We start from the raw sequence: 24221 nt of genomic DNA, 5'->3' as shown, positions 1-24221 counted from the left end.
TAGAGGCTCTATAGTTGAGTGCGTAGAGGCCTAGGGTAAAAGTCCGCAGTTGAGTGTGTAGACCCCTGCAGCTATGTGCGCAGGGTGGACAGAGTCTGTAAACACTTGGAAGATATTAATAAAAGGAGATATTTTGCAATTTTGTGTCTTTGTTCTATTGATGTGTTTGGATATTTTATGTATGGATTTCCTTTATTATGCTTATATGATGCATGAATGAATTCAATTACATTGAATAATTGAACACAATTACGAATATCTGCTTACCTGATGTTAACTTTAAGTATTTGACGAGATAAGAAAATCACTTAGAATAATTAGGGAATTTGTGCGACACACTGCCATACCAGTGCGAAAGTACCTGAGCCATAGGTTAGGGCTGCGCGAAGGTCAGTCGTATACTTTTGTGAAGGTATTGAAGGTCGGAATAGAGGGTTTGTCTTGCAAGCCCTAGAGGAAAGCAACCTGCACGAAGGCAAGGATTGAAGGAATCAAATGACACCACAACCATCCTAGGGTGAGGAAACTTGGTTCCAACATCTCCCCATACTGCTTCGGGTGAGACTTCGGTCCATGCTCCGTGGGCTAATGCCGAAAGGGCCAGTTGTGTAGGGATTTGTTTGGCTAATCAACGCTGAACCTGGGTCAGGCCCCATCAAGCCAACAAGAACAAAGATATGAATTCAACTTATAGTAATTGTTATCCTTATCTCAAGAATATTGTATTATCATTTATTTAAGACTTCCTCGATTGTCATGTTTAGCCAAAAATTTACAAGCTTTAACATTTCCACTTGAAAACCACATGATATCATTACAAAAATAAGTTAATTCTATGTTATAGTGGTTTTAGTGAAGCTTATCTTTTCTTTGGTGTAAGGATCAATAAAGGAGAATAATACTCCTCCAACTAACTACCATCATAAAAATATGATATAAAAACATTGTGGGTAATGTCTTCTTGAGTCATTTACACACACATTGCTTGGGAGATACACATTTTACACTTGAAGTTTAAGGGGTTAACTTAATTGTTTGTTCCCAATATTGTTGGGTATTTGACTACTTTTGTGACAAGTGCCCAGTTTAAATTCCCCTAAGTTAGACATACTAGTTTAAACAAACATGTTAACTATGAATTCCATCCACGAGTGTGGGGAAACCTCTTACAATTTTTTCATTAAGACATGCATACACACTCATATAACATTCATATTAGACAAACTAAGTCTAACATAATAAAGAATAAGTCCAAATATTAATAAGTACCCTAAAACAATTTCATTGTGACATTTCAACGTGTTTACATGAACATTTTAGAACAATATTATAATGTAAACATCATATATTCAAGAAGAAGTATAAAATTAAGTAAACACCCCCATATAAATTGTGCTTAGTCATCCCATATAAGGTACACTCTTCTTCACAATGTGCATGAACCCATTTATAATATCTTCACAATTCACTATTAATAATCATAAAACATTTTTATTCCCTTGCAAACTTTGAAGTTTTCTAACAATACACATGCACAAAAACTTAACTATCACCTCAACCTTGAAGGGCTCAACCATGATACCAAATTTGGATATAATGAAATCAAGTAATCTCTTAGATATCTCACAAAAGATTCACTTATGCAGATTCAAACAAATGTAATAATACTGACATTTTGTGAATATGACATAAAGATGAGATAAACTATCAACACAACTCCAACCAAGTGGATAAATAATCCAAATATGTTTCAACAATGTGTTCGATGTAATGAAATCCATATCACATGACCCACTGCAATGTGCTACCAACATTTTTAAGATCAAATGACATATTATAATAGGAAAAAACACCCCAAGTATAGATAAACATAATTTTATGTTGGACCAACATGTGATGTATATGAAGTCGATAAAGGTATTTAATAAGTAGTTGATGAATCTATTAATTAAGTAGTCAAAGAAGCACCTTGAATATCAAAAAGCATGGTTTTGGTCATTGCCAATTGGATTGACATGAGTCAACCAAATGGTGGGGTTGCCTGTCCAAGACATTCTCAACTCATTAGAATAAGACATATTATTGGGTAAGGAAAAATTATTTGATTGTTATCGTAGTGGCAATTTTTCAATTGTCAATGTTGCTACATCTAGAATAAAAAGGTTGTGACTTGAACCTTTTTGTTGTTTTTGGCATAGTCATCAATGATCTAATTAATGAATGGGGTACTTTTAAAGTTGTGACTTGAAAAAATTCATTGTTGGAACATTCATTGATCATATGATTAATGAATGGGACACTTTGGGTAAGCTTGATTGATATACCTAAAATCAGTATAAACTCAAATGGTACCCTTTACCATAACAACTAGAATGTGATTAGAAACCCATTTAATCAAAAGTATTAGGTAACTTAAATTGGCACGAAACAATTTTTAAACCTTTACCTTTATATCAAATGCCTTATTTAGATTGACTAACCATAGCTTCTGTCTAACAAGCATAACACCATCATATATTTTATTTCATGTTCAACAATCCAAGGATCTATTATGGAATATATTTATAGGACCAAGTAAAAATGTCATGAAACTGTTTAGAAGGGATAGTATAAAGTGTAATTTCATTAGGAGAACAATATCCCCCAATTAATATTTTTTTGGAAACATTTATATTCATTGAGATGTTGATGGAAATAGTTTCTAAAATATTCACCAAATTCCCTTCCACACACATATCGTGTGTTAGGATGGAACATTGGTACCACTTGATATCACCAAATGAAAATAGGTTTTGTGTGCCAACCTCTAACTTCTCTAAATTAGGGAGTAAAAATGGTCTATGATGCATATCTTCACACAATATTTTGGACTTGGTCATGGATTAATGGATATTCTCATGAAGAGGAATCTAAACATCCAATAATTCATGTCAATTGGTGGGGGTGGGGGTGTTGATGGAAAATATGGACAATGTAACACACCTAACCCCATAATGCCTTATTAGGGTTATGGTGAATAATTAGATCCAACCTTGAAAGCTTATTATGAAGATGGGGTTATCAAATTTCTTCTTTCTTCCATCACCTCAAATTGCAATCTCAATACCACCACCACCTTTTGCTCATTGAGAGATTTCCAGTGATATGAAATTCATCTCACTCTATGATCTAGAAGCCAATTTATTCCCATTTGATTTTTTACCCCTTGAGGGATACCTCAACATCAGTAAATGTCACATAGCTAACACGTGGTGACCATTGGCCATGTGTCATCCTTGCTTTGGTCCACATCCTTATCCCTCATTTGATATCTTGGCCTTAACATATCTGCGATTTCCATAAAACCTACATTGTCCTTCCTCTAAAGTTTTTATATGTTGAGATGATTGATATGTACGATATGGTAATATCTCCATATGGGTAATAAAGTTACCAACAAATTCTTTATAATTGAAAATCATTGCAAATCATTGATAGGTCGATAGATCAATGGCCAACCCAGCATGCCACATTATCTATATGTCATCTAATAATTATTTGACACAAGATAAATACTAATGTGTCCCCTGCCATGTGAAACCTATTGGGTAATTTCATTGATAGTTAAATTATGTCATTAAATTGTCAACCAAGGTTCATGTACTTGTGAAGGCGATGTGCACAATATATGCTAGGTTTTCTATTTTTTATTATAAGATGAAATTGAAATGAAATTCCTAATCTATTGAAGCAAATTGTAAATCAGAGTCAAACAAGATTAACTCATATCAATCCTATTCACATGTTTCTTTCCATCCAAATTGTTATTTTGAAGGTAAACTAATTCTAGAGGCAAAACCAAATGAAGTTCTATGCTGCTGAGCTGAATTGAAAATTATTCTACTTGATAAGAATTGAAATTTATTCTACTAAACGGAATTGAAAAGACTATTCTAATGAAAAAAATTTAAACCTGTTCTATTGAAATAAATTGAAATGCTACTCTAATTGTTAGAATTTGAAAAATCACTACTCTATTCAACTGAAAGAAAGCTTATTCTAAGTGATTTGAAATTTTATCTATTTCAAAACTACATTAAGAAATAAAACTTGAAAGAAATGACCTAAACTACAACTCTGATAGATTACTAATGTGTGCAGTTATGACTAGAATCAATCTGGACATCAATGTTAGAAATTAATTAACGAATAAATGAAATACACAAAATATTGAGGAAACACAAATAAAGAAACGAATAAAACAAGAGATAGACAAATATACGTGGTTCACCCAATTTGGGCTATGTCCATAGAAAAACATCCAATCCTTTCTTTTATATTATCCAACAAAATGAAGGGATACAACTTACAACAGATTCGGTAATTTCCTCTTCGCTCTCACACAACCTCCTCTCTATTTCTCACTAAGAATAATAATACATAGTCGCAATACAATTCCCTCATATAAATATAGGGTTGCCTTTTAGGGAAAAAAGCCCTAAATTAACATAACTTCTACCGTAAGATCATCCACCTAATGAACGACCCATATTGACTACAAAATTAAAATATTTTACAAGGAAAATTTTCATCTATTTTTAGCTTCACGGGTGCTGCCCCCGAGCCCCTGCCGAGGGGTTGTCGTTAAAAGTAGTCATTGCCCCCTCCCCTAGAACTCCTTGACATCTATCATATGGGTGGTGTTTCCACCCCATTTAGGAACTGGGGACCAACGCAGCTGAGACTTTTGAATCAAGAAGATAATCAGGCTCCACACCCAAAAATCAACTCGTAAATATGAGACTAAGCAGATCAAATGAAATAAGTAAACTAAGGAAGGACATATTTTTGGTATTTTTGGTTTATAATTGAGCTCTCAACCTGTGTAATCAAAACAATGTTAAATAAACCATAACAAAAAACAAAGCACTGATAGAAAGAATCTAATTATCTATAAATGAAAAAGGGACTACTTATAAAAGAATATTGAATCAACAACTACATTAACTTACAAACCTTTAGAGGGCTCTCTTGTTGAGTGAAAGTGTAACAACCCCTGGTTAAAAGTTCATGTAATAAAAGTTAATAAAGGAAAAATAAGACCACTGTTAAGTGACACTTATTGCAAGTTGAATGTTGGGAAAAGATATCCTAGTGGGCATCACTAGATGTGTTTATGGCTAAGGGAATTTGGAAAAGGAAATGACTAAGGCATTAGAAAGGAAAAAATGCATTTTGGCACATTTATTTACAAAAATAGAAGAAAAGGAAGGTGAAAGGTCACGGGTTGAAATGAAGAAAATAGAATCCTCATTGATACAAATGCTTCTGAAGATGAGTTCATTACTTTTGTTGAGTTCAGTTTTGGAGATCTCTCATTATTCCGTCTCTCTCACTCTTGGAAACTTAGAGTTTTCTTGGATCATTCTAGCTTTGGAGAAAGGAAGGGAAAAGAAAGAAACAGAAGGACAAGGAAAGGAGAGGAACACAAAGATCAAGCAAGGAGGAGAAGGATCAAGCAACTTTAGCAGGAATACTTGCAGGTAACATATCGCATGTGTGATTTCCTAGCCAGTTTTGACATGCATGGCTTTGCATGTTGGTATATGGTTCTCTTGTTGTTGGTGGCATGGTTTTGCTGGGTTATGATAGTGGTTTTCAACCTTGCCTTGCCTTTTTCTGGATAGCCATGGTGTGATGGGATTGTTGTCTCGGTTTTGAGATTTGGAATTATCGGATATTTTTGGAATCTGGGGTGGAGGTGGTCTCAAGAAAATTCGTAAAGGCCTAGGAATCCCTTGACCAATTTTGGTGAGATACATGGTAAAGCCTGAGGGTGGTGTCTTAGTTTAGGGCCAAGTGATCCGGTGTGGATTTTAGTAAAGTTTGAGAGACAAGGAGATGAAAAATTCCTCAAGGATAGTGATGGAGTTTAGAGGAATTCCAAGCTCAGTTTGGTTTTGTGATCTCAGTTTTGGTTTTGGTGAGATCACAATTTGGTGAGGGTGTAGGTGGTTTATTCTCAGATTCCCTTGGTTGTTTTTGGATTGGTTTATCCATGAGATCCAACATTCATGCTTGCAATACGGCACAGGGGTGGCTGGCTAAAAGAAAGTTTTGGTTCATCCATGTCTATGGTCAGGTGGTACGTGGAAGTCCCAAACCTGGTCAGCTCTTTCCTATGTTTAATAAAAGCTAAGTTCTATTTCTTTTGCACTTGTTATTATGTGGCCTTAATGGTTTTTATCTCATTGTTAATTACATGGTTTAATATTGATTATAAGCACGGTTATATGGCTGGTAATGGTCATGGTTATTTCATGTATTTACTTGTAACTAAAAGGAATCATAATGGATGCAAGACCTAATTGATATCAAAACAATTAAGGGAAGAGGGTGGTGATCCTTCTTGTCAAGTCTCATATGATTTATCTCTCATTTATGCTCTATCTTGTGTTATTTCCTGTAGATTTCATTGATGCCAAGTGTTTGAAAGAATGTCAGTCCCGACTGGGGATGGCCAGGCCTAGTCTTGAAGTAGGTTTTTGATTTGTAAGTATTTTTGTCATGTAAATTATGGATTTTGAAAGCTACAGGGGTTTCTGGGTAGTGACTTGGATTTTGGGCTTGAAAAGTAGCATAAATTCCAGAGTTGTGGGCACAGATCTGAGGGGAAAAGTTCCTAGTCGCACACATACCTTGCTGTGTGAATGTTTGGAGCCTCCCAGACAAACCCTTATCCATGTCAAGGGAGAATCCAAGGATTTAATGGTCTAAAACTTAGTGGGGCCTAGGGATTGGTCATGGGGATGACTAGGAAGGATTCTGAGAATCCTGTAGTAGGTATAGAAGGACTACATTATGGGTTTTCGTTGATTCCACTTCCTTAAAGACATATAAGGAGTCGAATCTTATCATAGTAATTTCTTGTCACATGTTTACCTTGGTTGGTTGGTTACTTGGGTAGATGTAGGGGGTGGGGGTCATTACAACATGGTATTATAGCATGTTTCACCCCTCAGATGGGATGGGTTGTGTGTTAGTCATGCATTCATGTCAATTGTATATGTGTTTCTTGTGTTATAAGACCATGTGCTTGTTGTATTTGTATGGTATAGTTTATGGTTGCAGTGAGGTCGCCATGGGAAGTTGATGGTGTTGTTGTGGAGTGTGTCATCATTAGTGTATGGTTGATTATGCATTGTTATGCAGGTTAGTATTAACATGTGGTCAAGTGTATAGTGATGTGCTGGTTGTTGTCATGCATGAGGTCATGGTATGTGTAGTTGATATGGTCATGCATTGATGAATGGACTCTAGCTATAATGATGATTATATGGTTATATGCTTATGTGATTATATGGTTATATGGTTATATGCTGTCATGATTATGCTATACATGTATTAAACTGATTTTTCAATCTTGCAGATGAGGTATCCTCCATGAATTATGATAAGGTATGTTGGTTCATTGTGATTTGGTTTAGTTGACATGATATGCCTTACAGGAAGAATATCAAAGATGACTAGCAATATGGTAGAATATAGTTGTCAAGACTCTCCCTGTGGATTAGATGAGCAAATTGGTGTTGGGAATCCTTCTAAATTAGCAGACACTTTAAGAAGATTGAAGGAAGAAATAAGGATTTGTAAGGTAGAAAATGACAGAATCATACAAGTACAAGAGAAAAAAGAAGAGATAAATGAAGTGATAGTTCAGAGTTCTTTAGAATTTCATTGACAAGGACCACTTCGGATCAGCCATGAGTAGGAGGAAAAAACTAATGGGGCATATGTTAACAGGTCACATGGTGAGAACAAGTCAGATAGAGAGGGCATAGTTAGAGGTAGAAGATAATTGGACACATCTGACAGGAGGAATGGTATGTATGGGCATCATTCTAGTTCCTCTTCTAAGATACATTACCATAGTCATCACTATCACCATCCTTATAGGAAGGGTGAGTACTTGCTTGAGGAATTTAAGAAAGTCAAGTCGCCTACATTTTATGGAGAGATGAATAAATCACAAGATGAAAAGGCATGGTTGCTTAGTATGAGGAAGTTCTTTAGGTTTCATGATTATTTAGAAAACATGAAAGCAAAGATAGCCACTTTTATTCTTAAAGGGAAAGAAAATATCTGGTGGGAGGATGTGAAGAATTTTAAATGCATTTGGGAGGATGACTTGATTTGGAATGATTTTGAGAATCTCTTCAAGAAGTATTTGTCAGAAAGGTACTATCATGACATAGATAAGGAGTTTTATGAGTTGAAAATGGGTTCCATGACAGATGATGAGTATACTGGTAGGTTCTTAGAGCTATTGAGATATGCGCCTTACCTGAAGGAGGATAAGGCCAAGGTTGGAAGATTCATCAGTGGACTACCAGTAGCATACAGAGAGAGGATTGAGTTTGATGAGCCTAGATCATTGGAGGAGGCTATCTGAAAGTTGAAACATTGTTATGAGAAATTGAAGTGAAAAGTTGAGCCTAAGCGCAACTTGAAAGGAAATGAAAAATTTAAAGGAAAATGGCCACCAAAGCAGGGAAGACCTCAATATGTAGGTGAGAAAGAAATTGTGGTCCCTTACAAGGAGTTCAATACAGTTGAGAAGGGACATGGAGAGCAATAGACTAGAGGTGATTATAGAGCACCGTTGCATTGTTAGATATGTGGTAAGGATCATCATAAGAGGGATTGTTCGCAATATCAAGGTGGTAGACCCCATATCTATAATGCTCAAGAGGCACATGTAGTTGGGGATGTTGATCATAGCATTCCTCAAATTTATGGAGTTGTGAACAATAGACAAGCATATCATTGGGCATCTATCATTGAGATGGACAGTAAGCTTTGTGATCAAGTTGTTTCTATTTTGATTGATCCTGGATCTAATTTTAGTTATATTAATCCTGATTTGGTGGATAAGTGTGGTTTGAGGAAATAAGTGGATATGTGTGGTTTGAGAAAATAATTGCATGCAGAATCTTGGTTGGTACAGTTGGCTATAGGTACAAATAAGAGTTTTCAACAATGGGTAAGAGTTTGTGCATTTGAGTTAAATGGTATGTCTACAAAAACACATTTGAATGTGTTTCCATTGGGATCATATAGCATGCTTTTGCATATGGATTAGATGTACCTTCACATAACCAAAGTGGATTGCTTCGACAAGGTCATTGAGTGCCTGGATGATATTGGGGAAAATATAATTTTGCAAGGAAAGAAGAAGCCTACATAAGTGATGATGTTTAATGCTATGTAGGCTAAGCATAGTTGCACAAAAGGTTGTGCGATGTTTGCAGTGCATATATCTAGTGACAAGGGTAAAGATGTTGAGGATGAAAAGCTATTCAAGAGGTACTATGTATTACAGCACTATCATGTTGTGTTTCTAGCATAAATTCTAGAGTTACCTCCTCATAACGAAGTAGATTTCTCTATTGAGTTGGTTCCAGGGGAAGCACCAACATCGAAGGCACCTTATAGGATGAGTAGCCTAGAGCTTGTAGAGTTGAAATTGCAGTTAAAGGATATGCTTTGCAAGGGATACATTAGGCCAAGTGTATCACCTTGGGATGCACCGGTGTTGTTCGTAAAGAAGAAAGATGGTACTCTCAGATTGTGCATCAATTAGAGGTAGTTGAACAAGGTGACAATCAAGAACATGTACCCATTGTCTAGGATTTGATGATTTGTTTGATCAATTGAAGGGAGAAGCAATGTTCTCTAATATTGACTTGAGATCATGATACCATCAGGTACGCATCAAGGAAGAGGATATCTACAAGAATGCATTTAGGACCATGTATGGGTATTATGAGTTTGTTGTAGTTCCATTCAGTTTGACAAATTCCCTAGATACATTTATGTGTTTGATGAATAAGGTGTTGAGTCCTTATTTGGACCAGTTTTCTATTGTATTTTTGATGACATCTTGACACACTCCAAGAATAAAAAAGAGCATGTCGAGAATTTAGCAGAAATGTTGATATTGATAAGAGAGCATCAGTTGTATGCCAAGCTTAGCAAATGAAACTTATTTCAAACAAAGGTGCATTACTTGGGACATGTTTTTTCCAAGGAAGACATAATAGTAGATCCAAAAAAGATGAGGGCCATCATGGAGTGGGAAGCTCCTAAGAATTTGGATGAGGTGAGATAATTCATGCAATTGGCAAGTTACTACAGGAGGTTCATCAGGAATTCTCACGTATTGCATATCCTTTGACATCCTTGCAGAGGAAAGGTAAGATGTTCGAATGGAAAGAAGAATGTGCAGATATTTTTGACCAATTGAAACAATTGCTGACCAATGCTCCAGTCCTTAAGATTGCATATCTAGATAAAAGAGTTTGTAGTGTGTACAGATGCATGTAAAAAAGGACTTAGTGGGGTCCTTATACAGGAGGGACAGATTGTGTGCTATGAGTCTAGAAAGTTGAATGAGCACGAGCAGAATTACGTGACTCATGATCTTGAGTTGGAAGCTATTATTCAAGCCTTGAATATGTGGAGGCATTATCTTCTTGGGCGGAGATTTGTATTGATGAGAAATCATAGTGGGTTGAGATACTTATTTGACTAGTCGAATCTAAATGCCAGGAAAGCTAGATGGTGAGCTACCCTTAGCGAGCTTGACTTCGAGATCAGATACATTAAGGGAAAGGAGAATCGAGTTGTAGATGCTCTTAGTAGGAAGGCACAGGTGAATCATATAACAACTATGAGCTCTTATGGGACAAATTTACAGGATAGGATCTTGTAGGAAGATTAGCGGGGTGATAGGTATATGGAGATTATGCACAGGCTACAGTAGAGTATAGGTACATGTACAAGTATAGGTATAGGTACATGTATAGGTACAGGTATAGGTATAGGTACATGTGATCAGGATGTAGACTATCATCTCACAATAGATGGTTTGGTGACATTCAGGGACATTATCTATGTGTCAAATTGCAGTGAGCTCAAGAAGCTTATCTTGAGGGATTTTCACGTCAATCCATACTCAGGTCACCCAAGATATCAGAAGATGTTGACGACGGAGAAGAAGTTCTACTATTGGCCGAATTTGAAGAAGGAAGTGGAAGGGTTTGTGGCTATATGTTTGGAATATCAGTAGGTAAAGGTATGATGTAAGCATCTAGGTGGTCTACTACAACTAATTTCAATTCTAGAATGGAAATGGGAGGTCATTTCCATGGATTTCATTACAAGTATTCTGAGGACAGTGAGACAACATGATTCTATTATGGTTTTGGTCAACAAGTTAAGCAAGGTAGCTCACTTCATTCTAGTGAAGAGGACATGTTCAGCTAGTGAGGTGGCATAGGTTTTCATCAAGAAGATCATGAGATTACATGGTGTTCCGAAGAATATTGTGTCACAGAGGGATGCAAAGTTCACTTCCAAGTTTTGGAAGGAGCTATTTGCAGGTTTGGGTATAGAGTTGGCCTTCAGTATAACCTATCATTTGCACACAGATGGAAAAATAGAGAGGGTCAACAAGATCTTGGAGGATATTTTGAGGATGTACATGATGCACCAGCAAAGAATATGGGAGGAGTATCTTCCATTGTTTTAGTTTACATACAAAAATGGATATCAGGATTCATTGAGGATGAGTCCTTTCGAGGCACTATATGGGCGGAGTTGTAATACTCTCATCAGCTAGAGTGATCCAATGAACAGGGTACTTATTGGATTGGATACGTTGGAAGACATGGGACACGAAATGCAGGTTATACAAAAGAATCTAAAGAAAACACAGGATAGACATAAGAGTTATGTGGACTAGCATAGGGCATTGAAAGAGTTTCAGGTTGGGGAACATGTGTACTTGTGCATCAAGCCCAAGAAGAGCTATTTTAGGATTGGATCATGTGCCAAGTTGGCACCATGGTATTACATGCCTTTTGAGATCCTTGAGAGGATTGGAACAATGCCCTATCAACTTTCACTACCTCTAGCAATGAAAGTCCATGATGTTTTCCATGTTTCATTGCTTAAGAGGTATATAAAGGATGTTGACCATGTTATTGATTGGTCTGTATTGTAGGTGGAGCAAGAAGGAGAATTCCAGTTGGAGCCTTAGTTCATATTGTAGTAGATGTAGCTCATGATCAAGAACAGAGCTATAGATAAAGTTAAAGTGTAGTGGAAGCACTTTGGGAGATGGCGAATTAGATGAGGGGCATGTATATTTCTTTGTTTGTCATTTGAGGCAAAACAATTTTGTTATGATGTTTGGTATATGTTTGGAATATGTTTTGTTGATGTTTTGGTATATGTACTTCTGTATATGGATGTAAATGCCGCCAAATTTGAGTTATAAAGCTCCAATAAGTGGTATGGTTGTTATCTTTTCATGTTGTCGTGATGTTTTTTCTTTTGAGAAGGTCATTCATTGTAAATACTGAAACGAGCTAAGTTATAAAGATCCACAGGAAGTATGTTTTCTTTCAATGGTTTTGCTGAGGCCTTGGTGTGGTTTAACATCAAGGATGGTGTTCCCTAAGGGGAAGGTGTCTGTAACATCCCATGGTTAAAAGTTCATGTAATAAAAGTTAATAAAGGAAAAATAAGACCATGGTTAAGAGACACTTATTCCAAGCTGAATGTTGGGCAAAGATATCGTAGTGGTCATCACTGGATGTGTTTATGGCTATGGGAAATTGGAAAAAGGCAATGGGTAATGTATTGAATAGGAAAAAAAGGTATTTTGGCACATTTATTTATGAAAATAAAGGAAAATAGGAGAAAAGGAAGGTGAAATGTCACAGGTTGCATGTGAGGAGGAAATTGAAGGAAAGTAATGGAAAATTAAGAAAATAGAGGCCTCATTGATAAAATGGCTAATGTGGATCATTTCATGGATTTTGTTGAGTTCAGTTTTTGAGCTCTCTCATTATTCTCTCTATTTCTCACTCTTGGAAATTTAGAATTTTGTTGTAGCATTCTAGCTTTGGAGCATTATCTTCTTGGCCGGAGATTTGTATTGATGAGCAATCATAGTGGGTTGAGATACTTGTTTGATTAGTCAAATCTAAATGCCAGGCAAGCTAGATGGTTAGCTACCCTTAGCGAGTTTGACCCCGAGATCAGATACATTAAGGGAAAGGAGAATCGGGTTGTAGATGCTCTTAGTAGGAAGGCACAGGGGAATCATATAACAACTATGAGCTCTTATGGGACAAATTTATAGAATAGAATCTTGCAAGCAGATTGGCGAGATGATAGGTATATGGAGATTATGCACATGTTACAGTAGAGTACAAGTATAGGTACAAGTATAGGTATAGGTACATATACAGGTATTAGTACAGGTATAGGTACATGTGATTAGGATGTAGACTATTGTCTCACATTAGATGGTTTGGTGACATTTAGGGACATAATCTATGTGTCGAATTGTAGTGAGCTCAAGAATCTTATCTTGAGGGATTTTCACGTCAATCCATAATTGGGTCACCCAAGATATCAGAAGATGTTGACGGCGGTGAAGAAGTTCTACTATTGGCCGAATTTGAAGAAGGAAGTTGTAGGGTTTGTGGCTAGATGTTTGGATTATCAGTAGGTAAAGGCATGATGTAGGCATCCAGGTGGTCTACTACAACCTATTCCGATTCCAGAATGGAAATGGGAGGTAATTTCCATGGATTTCATTACAAGTCTTTTGAGGACAATGAGATAACATGATTCTATTATGGTCGTGGTTAACAAGTTAAGCAAGGTAGCTCACTTCATTCCAGTGAAGACTACATGTTCAACTAGTGAGGTTGCATAGGTTTTCATCAAGAAGATCGTGAAATTACATGGTGTTCCAAAGAATATTGTGTCAGACAGGGATGCGAAGTTCACTTCCAAGTTTTGGAAGGAGCTATTTGCAAGTTTGGGTACAGAGTTGGCCTTCAATATAACCTATCACCTGTAGACAGATGGAAAAACAGAGAGGCTCAACAAGATCTTGGAGCATATGTTGAGGATGTACATGATGCACTAGCAGAGAATATGGGAGGAGTATCTTCCATTGGTTTAGTTTGCATATAAAAATGGATATCATGATTAATTGAGGATGAGTCCTTTCGAGGCACTAGATGGGCAGAGTTGTAATACTCCCATCAGCTAGAGTGATCTAGTGAACAGGGTACTTATTGGATTGAATATGTTGGAGGACATGGAACAAGAAATGCAGGTTATACAAAAGAATCTAAAGGAAACACAGGATAGACATAAGAGTTATGCAGACTAGCACAAGGCATTCAAAGAGTTTCAAGTTGGGGAGCATGTGTATTTGTGCATCAAGCCCAAGAAGAGCTATTTTAGGATTGGATCATGTGCCAAGTTGGCACCATGGTATTACAGGCCTTTTGAGATCCTTGAGAGGATTTGACCAGTGCCCTATCAACTTCACTACCTCTAGAAATGAAAGTCCATGATGTTTTCCATGTTTCATTACTTAAGAGGTATATAAAGGATGTTGATAATGTTATTGAGTGGTCTGTATTGCAGGTGGAGCAAGAAGGAGAATTCTAGTTGGAGCCTTAGTTCATATTGTAGTAGAAGTAGGTCATGCTCAGGAAAAGAGCCATAGAGAAAGTTAAAGTGTAGTGGAAGCACTTTGGGAGATGGCGAATTAGATGAGGGCCATGTATATTTCTTTGTTTGTCGTTTAAGGCAAAACAATTTTTTTATGATGTTTGGTATATGTTTGGAATATGTTTTATTGATGTTTTGGTATATGTACTTATGTATATGGATGTAAATGCCACCAAATCTGAGTTATAAAGCTCCAATAAATGGTATGGTTTTTATCTTGTCATGTTGTCATGATGTTTTTTCTTTTGAGCAGGTCATTCATTGTAAATACTGAAATGAGCTAAGTTATAAAGCTCCATGGGAAGTATGTTTTCTTTCAGCGGTTTTGTTGAGGTCTTGGTGTGGTTTAACACTGAGGATGATTTTCCCTATGGGGAAGGCGTCTGTAACATCCCATGGTTAAAAGTTCATGTAATAAAATTTAATAAAGGAAAAATAAGACCACGGTTAAGGGACACTTATTCCAAGCTGAATGTTGGGCAAAGATATCCTAGTGGGCATCACTGAATGTGTTTATGGCTAAGGGAAATTGGAAAAGGCAATGGGTAATGCATTGAATAGGAAAAAAAGGTATTTGGCACATTTATTTATGAAAATAAAGGAAAATAGGAGAAAAGGAAGGTGAAAGGTCACAGGTTGCATGTGAGGAGGAAATTGAAGGAAAATAATGGAAAATGAAGAAAATAGAGGCCTCATTGATAAAAAGAATTATGTGGATCATTTCATGGATTTTGTTGAGTTCACTTTTGGAGCTCTCTCATTATTCTCTCTCTTTCTCACTCTTGGAAACTTAGAGTTTTCTTGTAGCATTCTGTCTTTGGAGCAAGGAAGGGAAAAACAAGTAAAAGAAGGAAATAGAAAGGAAAGAAAAGCAAAGACCACGCAAGAAGAAGGATCAAGCAGCTTCAACAAGAATACTTGCAGGTAACATATTGCATGTGTGATTTCCTAGCTAGTTTTGACATGCATGGCTTTGCATGTTGGTATATGGTTCTCTTACTGTCAGTGGCATGGTTTTGCCAGGTTATGACAGTGGTTTTCAACCTTACCTTTCCTTTTTCCAGATAGCCATGGTGTGATGGGATTTTTTTCTCAGTTTTGAGCTTTGGAATTGCTGGATGGTTTTAGAATCTGGGGCAGAGGTGGTCTTAGGAAAATTCCCAAAGTCCTAGGAATCCCTTGACTAGTTTTGGTGGGATACACAGTAAAGCCTAAGAGACAAGGAGACAAATTTTTCCTTAAGGATAGTGATGGAGTCTAGAGGAATTCCAAGCTCGATTTGGTTTTGTGATCTCAGTGTCGGTTTTGGTGAGATCACAGTTTGGTGAGGGTTGGGGTGGTTTAACCTCTGGATTCCCTTAGTTGCTTTTGGATTGGTTTATCGATGAGATCCGACATTCATGATTGGAATATGGCACGAGAGTGACTAGTTGAAAGAAATATTTGGTTCAACCATGTCTATGGTCGGGTGGTACGTGGAAGTCTCGAACTTGGTCAGATCTTGCCTATGTTTAATAAAGGCTTTCTCTTGATTTTGTACTTATTATTATGTGGCCTTAATGGATATTATCTCATTGTTATTTACATGGTTTAATGTTGGTTATAAGCATGGTTACATGACTGGTTATGGTCATGGTTATTTCATGTATTTACTTGTAACTGAAAGGATAATGGATGCAAGACCTAATTAATGTAAAAATAGTTAAGGTAAGAGGGTGGTGTTCCTTCTTGTCAAGTCTCATATGAGTTATTAGACATTTATGATCTGTCTTGTGTTCATTTCTTGTAGATTACATTGATGCCAAGTGTTTGATAGAATGTTAGTCCCTGTTGGGGTTGGTCAGGCCTAGTCCTAGAGTCAGTTTTTGATTTGTAAGTCTTGTTGTCATGTAAACTATGGATTCTGAAAGCTATAGAGGTTTTTGGGTAGTGGCCTAGATTATGGACTTGAAAAGTGGCACAAATCTTGAAGTCATAGGCACAGGTTTGAGGAGAAATTTCCCTAGTCATACACATGCCTTGCTGTGCGAGCATCTAGAGCCTCCCAGACACATCCTTGTCCATATCAAGGGAGCGTCCAGGGGTTTAATGGTCTAAAACTCAGTGGGAACTAGGGAATGGTCATGGGGATGATTGGGAAGGCTTCTGGGAGTCTTGTAGTAGGTATAGAAGGTCTATGTTGTGAGTTTTCATTGATTCCACTTCCTTAACTAACACATAGGGAGTTGAAACATATCATAGTAACTTCTCGTCACCTATTTGCCCTGGTTGGCTGGTTACTTGGGTAGATGTGGGAGGAGGGTCATTACAACAAGAATAAAAGAACTACAATCATAAATTATTCACCCACGCATTTGATCATAGAAAAAGATCAAAGGAATTGTATTCAAATAGAGTTCTTAAATAGAAAATGATTACAGGCTTAAGGATTTTCATTTGTCTCGCTTCAAGGCTATTTGTAATATCTCTTGAAGAATAGTTCAAAGAGTTACAAGTTGAGAAACTAGTTTATAATTGAAAACTAAATGGTTAAATCAAAATATGAACCATATTTCTCATGATTTGCTACAAGAAGAGAAAATCATGGGAATATTTTGAATCGACAATCATAGTCTTCACTTCCAAGATTTTCTCTTTCATTCCCACACTTGCTTGAAGTTGCCACGATCTACCTTCAAATTGTATGAAAGGATAAAGTATTGTAACCAGAGTCAACTTTTGGTTGGACGATCAGATTTCTTGGACCTTGTGAATTTCTAGATCATTGTAATAGGTGGATGTCCACAAGTTTAGCATTTTTTGTCCATCCATATACTTTATTCTCTTCAAAGTGTTATAGAACCTACCTAACCATGGACTAATTTTCAAAATCTCTGTTTAGCTGTAGAATCAAAGCAATTCGGTAGCCATAGAGATGTTTTCATTAGATTTCACAAAGAAACTAATGATTATAAACTATGAATGAATGATACCTTTTATTGTGTTTGAGCATAAATAGAGTGACCTTATAGCTTGAAACTGTAGCAAAATTATCATGATAAAAATGGAGGTGAAGGTAAAAGGGTGTAAAAAAGAGGACGATTTAGGATCTCGTTATTCCCCCACACTGAAGATTTTTCACATCGTCATGCACCAAAACTTCAAAATTGGAAAAATTCTCTATTTACTGAACTATATCTAAAGCTTGAATTAGAACATCCAAGCTAGTAGATCCTCTCTGACTCTTAATATTGAGTGCTAGTCTTGCATCCTCATTAAGATTCTTCCCTGCAGCCATTTGATTTTATTCTTGAGAATTCCATTATTTTATTTGAGATTCTTGTTCTTCTTATACCAATGGCACATATTTAACAACATGTTGTCACCTTGAGCCTTCAAAATTTCATTTTGTATTCTTATTGTTTCATTTTCTTCTTTGATATGCCTGTTTAGTATTTCTAACTCATGGATATCTTGTTTCAGAGAATCTATGGTTTCTTGCTCTTCTTGAAGAATAATATCAGTCAAAGGGACTTCTTCATGAAAAGTATCTTCATATTTAGTTTGGGGAGGAGAATTTACCTTGTGTTGTGCCCTCTACTCCAATGTTTCCACGTAGTCATAGACCTGTTGTTGGACGGGATCAATTTTAGGTGTTTTCCTAGCTAGACTTGGAGCTTGATAAAATGAAGACTCCCCTGTTGCCTCTACTTCAACCTAGTCTTCTTCTTCAAGGTTAAATATTTCTGGAGGATCTTGTCATGATTATACACGTAAAGCGCTTAGAAATGTGCTTAGTCAGTTTTAGCTTTGATTCCCCTGTTTATTGTATAATTCTTCTTTTTTTCCTAGGTTCTACATGTTCCCTTGTTTCTTATTCACTACCTTTCTTTCCATCATTGATTCTAGTTGCTCGACATTTGAACTGGCTTTATTTCTTCTAACATCTTATTTTTCATTTTTCTGTTTAACTTTTTCCAAAAATTGGCTGAGGGGAGTATTGTCCTCTATGTCATATGGTATAATTTCCATCGCCTCTAGCTCATTAGTGTTGAAACCCTCTTCTTTATAGACAAGTTTAGGGTTAGGGTTTATAACTACTTTATGTCATTTTCTCTTGGTATTTGTCTTTGTCTCCTCTTTCAGTGCCTTTATGAAATGATTTGGAATTAAAAAGATTTTCCATTTATCTCCCTTAGCTCTTAGATGATCCTCAACAAGAATTATGATTAGTGCATTATGGTACAGAGCACTGTCAATATTTCTTGAATCCTATTGTAAACTAGAGGCCATTTTCTTAAGACTACATACTAAATAATATGGTAAATTTATCTCATTTCCTTCAATGAAGTGCATTAAGAGCCAAGCATGATAAAAGAACATTGTGCCATATCAGCCTTCACAAGTCAAAAAATTCTGAATAACTAGAAAAATATTTCTCCACTTGGTTTTGAGTGCAGTCACCGATATTCCTTTTATGAAGATGGATGTATCCATACCTAGATTATGGAGGATGGTTGTCCATTATTTTCCTTTAATCTTCCAATTTTTGAACCCTCTTAATTTCTAGGTAAGCCTGTTGGCTCTGTCATTATAGACTCCATAATTATCAGCTTGATGTCCCCAATCTCAGCCTCTACTCCATTGAATGCACAAGTGAATTCCCTTGTAACTTCCACCTCGTATCCATCCAATTTTTCAAAGAAGTCAAGCCATTTTTCTTTTTGCAATTGATCCCGAACTCGTGGGTATGCTTGAAGAAACTTAACCCCGTAGACAATGAAACCCATGGTGGAATGGAAGTCTTGATACTTAATTTTTTCTTTTGATAGAGGTAATGGACGAGCATAATGGTTCGAGGTGGTGAAGTTAGAGTAAAATAGATTGATTTGAGACAGTGGTCAATTCCCAATGAAACTATACCTTCTTCATAAATCATTTAGCATGATTCGAAGATCCATTTTTATAGGACCGTTATAATTTAGCGGACTTTAGATGTGATGGGAATATTTGATGTGATGGATAGAGGTATATTTTATGTAATGAAATAGGACCATCATAAGGTCATGATTTTCTCATTTATTATAAAAAGTGCATCATTGTCATTCGATAATTTTACAAGTCTATCACTTCTTAAATGGAAAATAATCTAACATTCTATTTGCATAAGTTATAACACATACCTTTGATACTGATACTTTCTTTTTTGTAGGACTAAATTGCATTGTAGATTCAACATTTCCATAGCTTCAAAATATTTGCAAGTTTGATATTGGTTGCAGAATGTGACATGAGCTGCAAAATGTCATAGATTCGTAGTTGTTCCTTCCTCTTAAATGTTTCTTGAAATCTTTGTTGCTCTTGTTGTGGATGATCCTTATTGATGCTAATGACTTCTGAGAATTCTTGGAGAAAAAAGAAGTCTCAAAGATACTTATTACACCTAAAAAATGTTATTAGGAAAAATAAAGAGAAGGGGAAAAAAGAAAGTGGGAAAAAAATGGGTTTGTGAAAATCTAAGATGTCAAGAATGATTGGTTTTCAGCTAATATTTTATGTATAGACATGCCAACAATGTTGGTTTTCATGTCTATACCTATTATTATTATTATTTATTTAAGGAAAGAAATTACAATCTAGTTGGAGGATGAGGAGAAGGATCTTCTTTTTCAACCAACTTGAAATCATAATTATTTTGCAAATATTTGACAAATTCCTCTCTTGTTAAGGGCCTATTATATAGCTTTAAAATATGTCCATTAGCAAGGAAGGTGATATTTTCTTCATCAATATTCCTGATTCTAACTGTCCTATTATCAAAGGCGGTAACTTTGTCATAGGGACCAAACCAGTGAGTCTGAAATTTTCCTTGAAAACATTGAATTTAGAATAAAAAAGAAGAGCCTAGTCACTTGGTTTGAATTTCTTAGATTTAATGAGATTTTCATGCCATCTCGATCTCTGTTGTTGGACTATGTTGGTTCTCTGAATAACACCTTACCATATCTCATGTATCTCGTTCAATTGTGCTATTCTTTGCTTTTGAGCTTCAGATAGATCAAGCCCCAACTTTGTTTCTATTTTGGAAGTATCCACTTATAATTCAATAGGAAGAAAAAGTTTCTTCCCATAGACAAGCTCATAAAGAGTATGCCTGATAGTGTTTCTCCATGTGGTACGATATGCATAAAGTGCCTCTAGAAGCCTTTATGCCCAATCTCTTCTATACAAGTGTACAATCTTGGTTAGGATTGCTTCAAGTACCTTATAGGTGGATTGCACTTTCCTATTGGCTTGTGGATGATATGGATTATTCTTCCTAGGTTTGATCTTGTATTTCTCTATAATTTTCTGCACCAACTTGGATGTAAATTGAGCACCTTGATTTGTCACAATTTCCCTTGGGACACCAAAATAAGTGAAAATATCCTAAAAGAGAAACGTAACTACAACATTTTCAGTAGCAAAAAGAAGTGGCTTAGCTTCTACCCATTTTGTAATATAATCCATACAGACAAGAATATACATTTTTTGTTTAGATGAAGGGTTAATTGGACCAACAAAATCTAGATCCCATTTTTCAAAAGTCTCTATGAGTACCTAAGGTTGTAGAGGCATCTCATCCAATGGAATTGGTTTTCCCATTCTTTGGTAGCTATCACATCTTTTGACATATTCCTTGGCATCTCAAAGAAGAGAAGGCCACTAATATCCCAAAACAAGGACTTTGTAAGCAATTCTTTTATCAGGAAAGTGTCCTCCACATGGTTCATCATGGCAATCTCTTAATATTTGTGGTAGTTTGTATTCTCAAAACATCTATGGATGATCAAACCAGGTGCAATTTGGTACAATTCTCTCTCTATCCATGAGTAAGGTGCAGTGTTTTTGATAAGTTTTTGCCTTTCTTTGGCTGATAATTGCGGGGGGATAATTTCCTGTAGCCAAGTAATTAGTAATATATGCAAACCAAGGAGTCATTAGGGGAATTTTGAGGTCTAAAATGGGCTTCATAAGAAAATTATAACTAATAGTGGAAATAATAAAATAAGATTAGATTACATCATCAAATTTTAGAGGGAAAAAAGAAAAAACCATTTTTCAACTCGTATTTTCAACTCATTTCCCGATGGGTTTACTCAAATTTCGAGTGCAAACACTCATTGAATCCAAAATTTTATTCCTCATCTAAGGAGTACCCATTTTGCATACTTTTGATGGACCCTACTACACGAAAAATGAGAAATGCATGAAAAACGTGATTGCAATCATGTTTTTCATGTTTTTCTATTTTTTCGTGTAGAAGGGTCCATCGAAAGTATGCAACATGGGTACTCCTTTGATGAGGAATTAAATTTTTCATCCAACGAGTACTCCTACCAGAAATTTGAGTAAAATTTTATGGAGATAAGTTGAAAATACGAGTTGAAAAAGTAGTTTTATTATTTTGTTATTTTTTAATCTTTTTACTCTTTTACTCCAAAAATGGTGAATCATCCCCCATGGTTGACATCATCATCTTGAATCCTATTGGTTCTTATAAAGTTTACTTTGGTTGTACATTTTTCTTGGGAGGCCCATTTTAGACCTCAAAATTCCCCTAAAGTTTAGTAGACACTGCAAATAAATATTCATCAGGAAAATTATCCTTTACAGGAGTATCAACATTATCATTCTGCATCCTAGAAAGGAAATCAACAATTGTGTTTTCCTTACCTGGTCTATTCAAAATGGTAATGTTGAATTCTTGTAATAATAATAACCATCCAGTAATCCTACCATTTGTAATTGGTTTATTCATTAAATATATAATAGTAGAATAATATGTATGAATGGAAGTTTCATAACTAGTAATATAATGTTGAAACCTATTAATGGCATGAACAACTAAAAAATCCTTTTCTATTATGTTATAATTTAACTTTGCAGTAGTCAAATTTTTACTTGTGTAATAAATAGTGCAAGGAGTCAAATATTTTTGTCCCAACACATCTTCTAAATTTGTATTCGAAGCATTAGTTGAATGTGAAAAGGGAGGGATTAGTTAGGCCCTTTTAAAATTGGTGCTTCTATAATTTTCTGCTTCAATGATTCAAATGCTTTATGGTAGTTAGAATTCCAAACAAAATCACAATCTTTTGTAAGAAGTTTAAAGAATGGAGAAGCTATTTTTGTGAAGTTTTCTATTAATCTTTTTTAATATCCTACAAAACCAAGAATACTTCTAACATCTCTTTTACAAGTAGGAGATGAAATGTGAGAAACTACCTCTACCTTAGATGCACCTACCTTAATTCCATCATTTGAAATATGGTGGCCTAAAATAATTCCCTCATTAAAAATCATAAACCATTTCTCATGACTTAATGAAATATTTTCTTCCTTGCATCTAATGAGAACTTTTTCTAATTTGTCAAGAGATTCCTCAAAATTACTTCCGTAGATAATGAAATCATCCATGTAATCTTCTACACAGTCATGAATCAAGTGAGAAAAGATAATTAAAATTGTTCTTTGAAATGTTGCAAGTGCATTACGTAACCCAAGAGGAAGTACCCTGTAAGAATATGTACCCAATGGACATGTAAAGGTTGTTTTTATCTTGATCTTATGGTGCCAGTTGGATTTGATTATATCCACTAAAACTGTCAAGAAATGAAAAATATTTTTTCCTTGCTAAAGTATCTAGGATTTGATCAATGAAAGGTAGTGGAAAATGGTCTTTTAAAGTAGCCTTATTGAGTTCTCTATAATCAATATACACTCTCCACTTCCCATTTTAATCACTAAAGGTGAGACCCATTGACTATCTGATATTGGATAAATGAAAATCACATTAAGCAATTTTTGTAGTTCCTCCTCAACAATTCTCTTAGTTTGGGATTCATGCTTCTCTGAGATTGTCTAACTAGTTTGGCATTCTCTTGAATGTAAATGTGATGCATACATGTATTAGGATCAATTCATTTCATATTAATATATTCACATGCATATGCAAATGAATGTTTTTGTAGTGTCTTTATCAATTTTTTTCTTTTGAAATTATTCCAGATTATTATTAATGTTTAATATTTTGCCTTGAAAAATTTCTACTAAAGAATTTCCAAACTTTGCCATAGAATGTAAAGTTACTTTGGACTGTCTAGATGATAAATATTCAATGCTACATTTCTCTTGAAATCTTCAAAATTGTTCACAATATGAAGAATAATAATTGTTATTCATCAAATTTATTAATTGATCCTCTTCATCTATTTGTGAAAGAGTAAATACAGGTTGAATATCCTCAAAATCTTCATTATCATCATCAATCCAAACTTCACTTTCTACTTCAGTTATTGTTTTTGCAGGTGGATACAATGTGAATCTCTTAGTAGAACTACCATTAGAAATGTACATATCACCAAATCTACAACTTATAAATGCATCAGTTGTAGCTAGCCAAGGTCTACTAAGGATCAATGGATGGCATCCTAAATTATTCTTGGGAGTTAAATCATAAAATCAATAGGATACTCCCATGAATCTAAAGATACAAATACATCTTCTAATATACCACCAGGTTTAATAATAGATTTATTTGCTAATTGCAATAAAGTTGGGGTATATTGAAGATTGGGAAGCTTTAGTTGATACATAGTTTGCTTACTCATAAT

The sequence above is a fragment of the Pinus tabuliformis genome, chromosome 1_1 (assembly GCF_031772625.1).
Source record: "Pinus tabuliformis cultivar Carrire ecotype Pingquan chromosome 1_1, CPIR1, whole genome shotgun sequence".
Classification (NCBI taxonomy): Eukaryota; Viridiplantae; Streptophyta; class Pinopsida; order Pinales; family Pinaceae; genus Pinus; species Pinus tabuliformis.
This window is presented reverse-complemented; position numbering follows the sequence as displayed.